The following is a 7,675-nucleotide window of genomic DNA, read 5'->3' as shown; positions in this document are numbered from 1 at the left end:
CACCTTAATATTTCCCATATATATATTTGGTCACGTGTCACTGCAGGGCTGGCTGGTTGAGAAAAGGCTCAACCCCGCTGCAGTGGCATTTATCAGCAGGTAGAAGCTGAAATTAATGAGCAAAACTTGTCGATGGGTATGTTGAAGCTGAAACCAGTTTTCAGATTTCAGCCATGCTCATAGACATACCTGCCATTCAATTTCAGGGTTGAGTACCGCTGTTAGGCAGGTAGAAGCTGAAATTAATGCTCAAAACTTGTCGATGGGTATGTCGAGGCTGAAACCAGTTTTCTGATTTCGACCATGCTCATAGACATACCTGACATTGAATTTCAGGGTTGAGTACCGCCAATGGGCAGGTAGAAGCTGAAATTAATGCTCAAAACTTGTCGATGGGTATGTCAAGGCTGAAACCAATTTTCAGATTTTGGTCATGCTCATAGACATAACTGACATTCAATTTCAGGGTTGAGTACCGCCAAAGGGCAGGTAGAAGCTGAAATTAATGCGCAAAACTTGTCGATGGATATGTTGAGGCTGAAACCAGTTTTCAGAATTCAGTCATGCTCATAGACATACCTGCCATTCAATTTCAGGGTTGAGTACCGCCAATGGGTAGGTAGAAGCTGACGTTAATTTATATTGACCTTCAGGATTGAGTACCACCTTTAAGCTTTTTCCAATTGTAGCAGGAAACAATTCGGATTCGGGGCGACGGCCTCGTCTAAAAGTAACTGTGCACAGGTAGTGACACTTGTAGATATGGGAAATCAGTCAAATAAACAAAAATTCAAGGACATTGTAGATGTCACAAGCCCGATCATTACATGCATGAAAATTAAATACGGGGAAAGAGCTTTACGCCCAGTAGATGTATGGATAACTGAGTTTGGATTCCCAGAAAAGGGATCTCTCAGCCTGAACAAGTTGATTGTGCTTGAGGAAAAAATAAACCTTTACATAAGGTCAAAAAAGGTAAAAACAAAGGTGTCAAAGAAAGACTATGATGACATTGAAGACCATTTTACTGCACTGGCTTTGTGGAAGGAAGAAGCAGAGATTAGGGAGAGAAAACAGAATAGAAATATCACCACAAACAAAGCTGATACTCACACACAAAATGCACACACTTTTACTCCAACCATGCCTGAAAACACCAACAATCACACCCAAACACCCACATCTACTTCTTTCACAGAAGTAGATAACTCATCTCAAATGAGGGTCTCTCACAGTGACATGAATAGAACAGACAAAACTTCTCAGAATGCGGCTTCTTCTCTGTATCCTACAGTGCCTCAGTGTCTCAGAGTGGACCATGATCTTGATCGCACACCTCCACCCATGCTCTGCCAACAACCTGACAACAACATCCTGATACAACAACATGCACGATGAGTCCAATATCATCAGCCATGCCATTATGTCCAGTTTCATCATCACCAAGACCTAAAGAAGATTCATCAAATGAACTGTGTTCTGACTGCAAATGATCCCTTCCAGACATACATTGTCACTCGTATCCAAACGGATGCTTAGCAAGTATCTTGTGAATGACTGTGGAGACCATGAGTGGGACAATGGTGTAAGGAAGGCGTGCAGGGAGGCCATAACAGCCCTGCTTGTGTTTAGTGAAGTTGTCCCACTTTCCCTGACCACTGAAGAGTTCTGAAGACGTTTGCTGACATGGTGTTCACGGTGACGACAATCACATCACCAGCCACTAAAGCGGAATGTGGCCGAATTAGAACTGGATGGATCGCACCTTTGATGCAAGGACAAGCCATGCACCAGAATCAATGGGTGGCAACAAATGGCCACCTGCAAGGAGGACATCCAGAGAAGAGACTGGAACAGCAATATGACCCTGGCATGTGCAGCAAAAGGAGACTTTGGACCAAAGACTTGATGGAGGACTTTCTTAACAAGCATGGTGGAAGGAAGCAAGGAGGTGGGGCGTGATGGGATCGTGGCTACTCTGACTCATCTGATGCCAAGGATGATACTGAAGTTGACAGTAACGCACACACACACATATACATCTACATGCTCTGTCCTTTTCTTCCTTTTGTTTAGAGTCTTGGCTTAAATCAGCCCCTCTTGCTGATAACTACGTAGAATATGATCTACTTCTCTCTTTTAGAATATGCTATAAGAAGACTAAGAATACAAAATATGGCAAGGTTATTTCTTTTTCCTTTCGACTCTGATGAAACACACACTCACTAAGAGTGACAAATTCCTAACCTCTCCAAAGTTGAATGGCAATTATGTTAACTTCGTTGGCCAATCAGGTGAAGTGGTCAGAAGACAATTTACCATTGGATTTTCTGTTTCAGAGAAAATTCAACTTCAAAAATTAAGTTTGTTGGCATATGGTGCAAAGGACCAAATGGCCTATTTTCTAATTCAGATGGAGGTGAAGGTGTAAAAACTGACACTGACCCTGATGTTCACACTTTGGTGAAGCAAGATGCCAATCAGCTGTATGCATATCAAAGGAAGATGCAAACTGGTGACATGAGTGCTCAACTGGTGGAGGAGGTTAAGAATGTACTTTCTCACATGCACGCATACACACACACACGCACGCACACACACAATTATTGCAAATTGATGCTCTTCAAGGTCTTCAATGCACATCATACCTTTCTATGGTGATGAGAAGTTTGGTAAAAGATATCGACATAGGGATATCTGTTAGGGAATGTTTATCTCACAAATATTTTGTTCTGGGCATAAGTGCTGCCTTTATGCACATTTGGGTTACTCAGGTACTGTTTTTTTTTTTACGTCAATGATTCCATTCCTCATGGGTCTCTATCTAAAAGAGACACAGTGACAAATGGAATAATGTGGGCTTTTTTTTGTACAAGCATGCTATTTTACATTTGATTGGGAATGCACAAAGAATTTGCTAATTTATTACAGTCCGGAATTGGATTTTTTGAAAAGTGTTTTTGGCAAAAATACACTCCGAAAGGACTGTCCAGCTGGTTTTTCATTGTTGTGTTGTCTTGTTTGTCTGTGTGACTGTGAATGTGAGGCTGAAGCCATCCCTGACCATCACTTTGGGAAAGGGAAACAAATGTATTGCAATACAGAACAAACCCAATGATTAGTTTACTAATAGACGCATGCAAAAAACATATTAGGTTGTTCTGCTCTTTTAGCATCAATAGGCATAAATTACATCTGCTAAAATGTGATAGTTCATTTAGGGTATGCAGAACCTTCATCTAAAAATTAGCTATTATGAAAAAGGCCTTGTAAATTAGGACAATACGACTTTCAAAGGACCTTGGACCTTTTTAAGTGTTGCAAATGACATCCTGACATGACGACTATGAGTGCGACACACCGACAGCAGGGTTCTTCACGGGGGACAGTGGACTGTGACAAAAATTTAAATTGACTGAAATTTAAATGTGATTGTTTTTTCAGTGTTGTTCTTGTGTTGTGGGAAGACATCAACTACTATGAACTATTCCAGCCTAACCTTCATTGTTCCACTTTAGGAAAGCACATTCTCCTGGAGGAGGAGAAGACAAATGTCATATGTGGCCGAAACATGACATCCTTTTTGTTTAAAACCGTTTAACAGTACTAACATGTACTAACATTAACACTGTAACATTTGAAGTCATTCACACACCTGGCAGGGTGTGTCATCATTTTAACTTTTAACTTGTTCCACAGGACACTTCTTCAGGATCCAGAGTTTGAATTGTTGAACTTTGTTTGATGTGTCCAGCTTCATATATTACTGTTTGCAGATGTATAGGAAAGATAACCATCATTTGACTTTACAGGGAACTGCCAATGCTTTTGGAAGTTGACACATGGGAAATACATGTGTCAAAAGGGGGGAGATTGTGATTTTGTTGAGTAATCATTGTTAACAATTGGTCATGATATATTTTTTTTTTGCTAAAATTGGTTTCTCCAAAACCAAAGTGAGTGAAACAAAGGTAGGTATGAGTTCCAACATTAGAGGTTGATAATGATCAGTGATCAGCAGTAGTAATGACACTCCATGGATTGTACAACACGCTGAAGATTTTGGTAAGTTACTGTATCTTGTTTTTTCTTGACTATATTACAGTATTTGGTACTTTGCCTTCCATAGTGCCAATGGTCATGCTAATGAGAGCAAATGGTTCATTGAAACCCAAATTTCCAGCTGTGAGCAAGGAACACTACTACAGTGTGATAATGCAAATTCAGGCAGAGACCAGACGGTGTATTGGTTCAGGGAAACCTTGTGTTGTTTGGCAAAAACGTAAATGCGGAGAGTGGATGTTAAAAGACAACTTTCGAAAATTCAAGTTAAAATAGATATTGGTGGCATGATGGCAGAGTGGTTAGCACTGCTGTCTCACAGCAAGAAGGTTTGAGAACCTTTCTGTGTGGAGTTTCATGTTCTCCTCATGCTTACGCGGGCTTTCTCCTGACGAAAATTTTAAGGCTCATTTACAATCAACTTCAATGGCCAAAATATGAACAAAGTGTTGGTATTCAATCAGACACTACATGATGGCTGCCTACTGCTCTTAGGTTGCCTACTGCTGTAGAGAACACATCTGACATGTATCGCGTAATGGTAAAATGTTGTGTTGCTCATTCATTTCTTTCTATGTTCTTGGTGGGTGTCGAGTGACCTGACATCTGTTGGCCCTGGGGGCCATGGAGAGGACGTGTTGGAGTTCCAGCAGAGGGAAGACTCCACTGTCAGCGTGGTCATATGAGAGACCTGCACACAGATCGGTCAAGGCAGAAAGACACTACCTGAACACTAGAGGACTACAACTACAACGACAACCAGAACGGAGAAATGTCCATGACGCACTCAACCTTCTCAACTGCGTGTTTGGATGGAGCTCACGAGTTCGCACCGCGAGCTCCGGCAGCCTAAGAACAAGTGCTACGATCAAGAGGATTGGCTGGCTGACTGACTGACTGACTGATTGAATACAACACGATAGAACAACAGCAAACCATCAACGGAGGCACAAGGACATGATTCGCTTTAAGACACCTGGACATCCATTCGTCTTTTCCTGTGTCACTTATTCTCACTGGGATTGTGGGTAGGCTGGAGCCTATCCCGGTTGACTTTGGGCAAGAGGATGCACGGACTGCCAACCAATCACATGGCAGACACCAAATATCAAAATGAATTGAACTGACTGTCGATCAACACCTCCACCATCTATCGCAACAATTGAACACATTATAATAAGGTTTTCCACATTCCTAACTTTCACGATAATTAGTTTACTGACAACCCCGGTCTGATGTTTGTTTATCTGTAAATGTACTGTAATTCGTGATTAATTAATAATCAAAAGGGAGGAGTGTGATGGAAAATTTTATATTTCACAGGTATAACATAGGTTACACATTGTGTGAATTACTTTACGGCCTTTTGTAGAGCTTCAACGTTTGCATCCGAGCACATCCTGCTGTTCCTTCAAGGATGGTGGCACAGCAGGAGGCTATCTGTAACCTGGGGTTAGGGGCAGTGTCGGAGGAGGTCATTCTTTGATCAAAGCTCTACCTTCACGGGACAGGGGACATCAAGAGGTCCCACCAAATGGTTGACCCTAGGAGGTTATCTCACATGGGTGTGACAAACCGTGCCAGAGGAATGGGTGTGTAGGCTAACCCCCCTACATGAGGGCGGCATCGGGGGAGTGACATGAATGTCTCTTTTCTCTTGTAATGTAATTCATTTGCATGCTATGGAGTATAAAAGTTCCCACCAAGAGGCCACTCTTGGTCAGACACCTACAGACTGCCACGCATGATGTATGTTTCTGTCTGACCTCTTTTGCAAAAGAAATAAACTGCGCAACTCTGTCTTTATTTCAGGCATTCTCTTTTAGTAAGGTAAATTTTTTCCACAACAGTGACTAAAACCGAAATAAGACAAATGATTTTAAAAGATTCCTGCACAATGTATTAAATAGTCATGGTAATGGTAATGGTAATGGTAATGGTAATGGTAATGGTAATGGTAATGGTAATGGTAATGGTAATGGTAATGGTAATGGTGTTCCAGTAAACCTCGGATATATCGGATTCAATTGTTTCCACTGGTTTTGTCCGATATAAGCGAAATCCGTTATATGTGTATACCGGAAAATGTCCATTTTACGCATATATCGGATTTATATCCGGAATATGCGTAAATCGGATTTTATGCGTTCTAAAAAGGCACTTCCTTGACTATGTTTCCAATGTACCTGGACTGGGCAATGAAAAGAGACGTAAGGTAATGAGAATTGAACTTTATTGGACTCTGAGCATAACAAATTGTTCATGAAGCTAGGCCCTGTTACGCCCGTCAGGCCTACGTTATTTCCAATAGTGAGGTTAAGATCTCACCCCCTCCGCTGTCAAGATGATGATGTAAGTATTGTAAATAAGCCAATGATAACAAAAGCACATTTGATCTAACTTCATTGTTCACCTGTCAGGTGTAGGGAGCCTACCCCAGCTGACTTTGAGCGAGAGGCGGAGGACACCCTGGTCTGATCCTGATTGAGGCATGCTAACCACTCATCCACCGTGCTGCACCTCCCAAGATGAATCATTACAAGCTGTGATTTCTATACCAAGATCGTGTTCTGTTTGTTGGAGTGATGCTGAATGAGTGCAAAATTAATATTCTTTATTGAATAATATTCTATTATTTCTATGATTTATTGTGTATTTTATCTCCAGTACTCATTGATGTGTTTATGCTATTTGAATACACTTGATGAAGAAACATCTCGGTCAAGTCCAGCTTCCTCTGGAAGACTCGTGTAGGTTGTTGTGCACAGAATGGGAACTTGAACGTGCATATAACTGCACCTTATTGCACCTAACAGTGTATTCTATATTCTATAGCCTATATTTGATGTTTTATTTTGCACTTTAACGCTTTTTAGCTCGGTAAGTCACTTTATGTTCATGTAAATGTAGACCAGAATGTCTGAACTTGTGATACATAGAAATGTGTTTTATAGAAAGTACCAATTACATATTGCACATTTTTTTTCCATGTAATGTAATGTAATGTAATGTTTTCCCATGATGTGATTTCAATAAAATAAAGTCAATCATAAATTATCAAATGATTTTGAATATAAGTTTTACTCATCAAATGCTCTACATGTACATGTGATATTAAAATATAGGAGCTTTATTGTATAAATTCCATTGTAAATCACATGTAAGCATGATAATTATCAAATTCCTGAGTTCCACGATTTACATCACAACAACAGTACATTTTTATTTATTTTTCACATAGATACATATAAGAAAGTGAGTGTTTCAATTTCACCCATGAATATTTAATGTATTTTTGCTTTTTGGCAGTATTATGGGCACATTTAGGCGGAAATTGGACATGTATTTTGTCCAAGTGGTGTTGCCGTACAACAGTGGAGGAAAGGTGCACGAGCAGGTGTTGACTGTGGCCGCCAGCAGGGGGCGCATCCTCTCTGACAGAAGAAGAAGTGGTTTCACTTGAGGCCAAAATGTCCAGTTTCCAGAGAGAAAATGACGCTGCTAAATCGCTTTTCAGAAGACTTGAGGTTTTATTTGATGTCGTACGATAGCTGACTGTTAAAGTAGTGCGTGTTTTGTTCAAACCCAGTGCTGTGACTTAGGACAATCCCAA

Source organism: Doryrhamphus excisus, linkage group LG10 (assembly GCF_037039965.1).
Source record: "Doryrhamphus excisus strain RoL-2023G ecotype Guam linkage group LG10, RoL_Dexc_Guam_v1.1, whole genome shotgun sequence".
NCBI lineage: Eukaryota > Metazoa > Chordata > Actinopteri > Syngnathiformes > Syngnathidae > Doryrhamphus > Doryrhamphus excisus.
Note: the sequence above shows the minus strand (reverse complement) of the source record.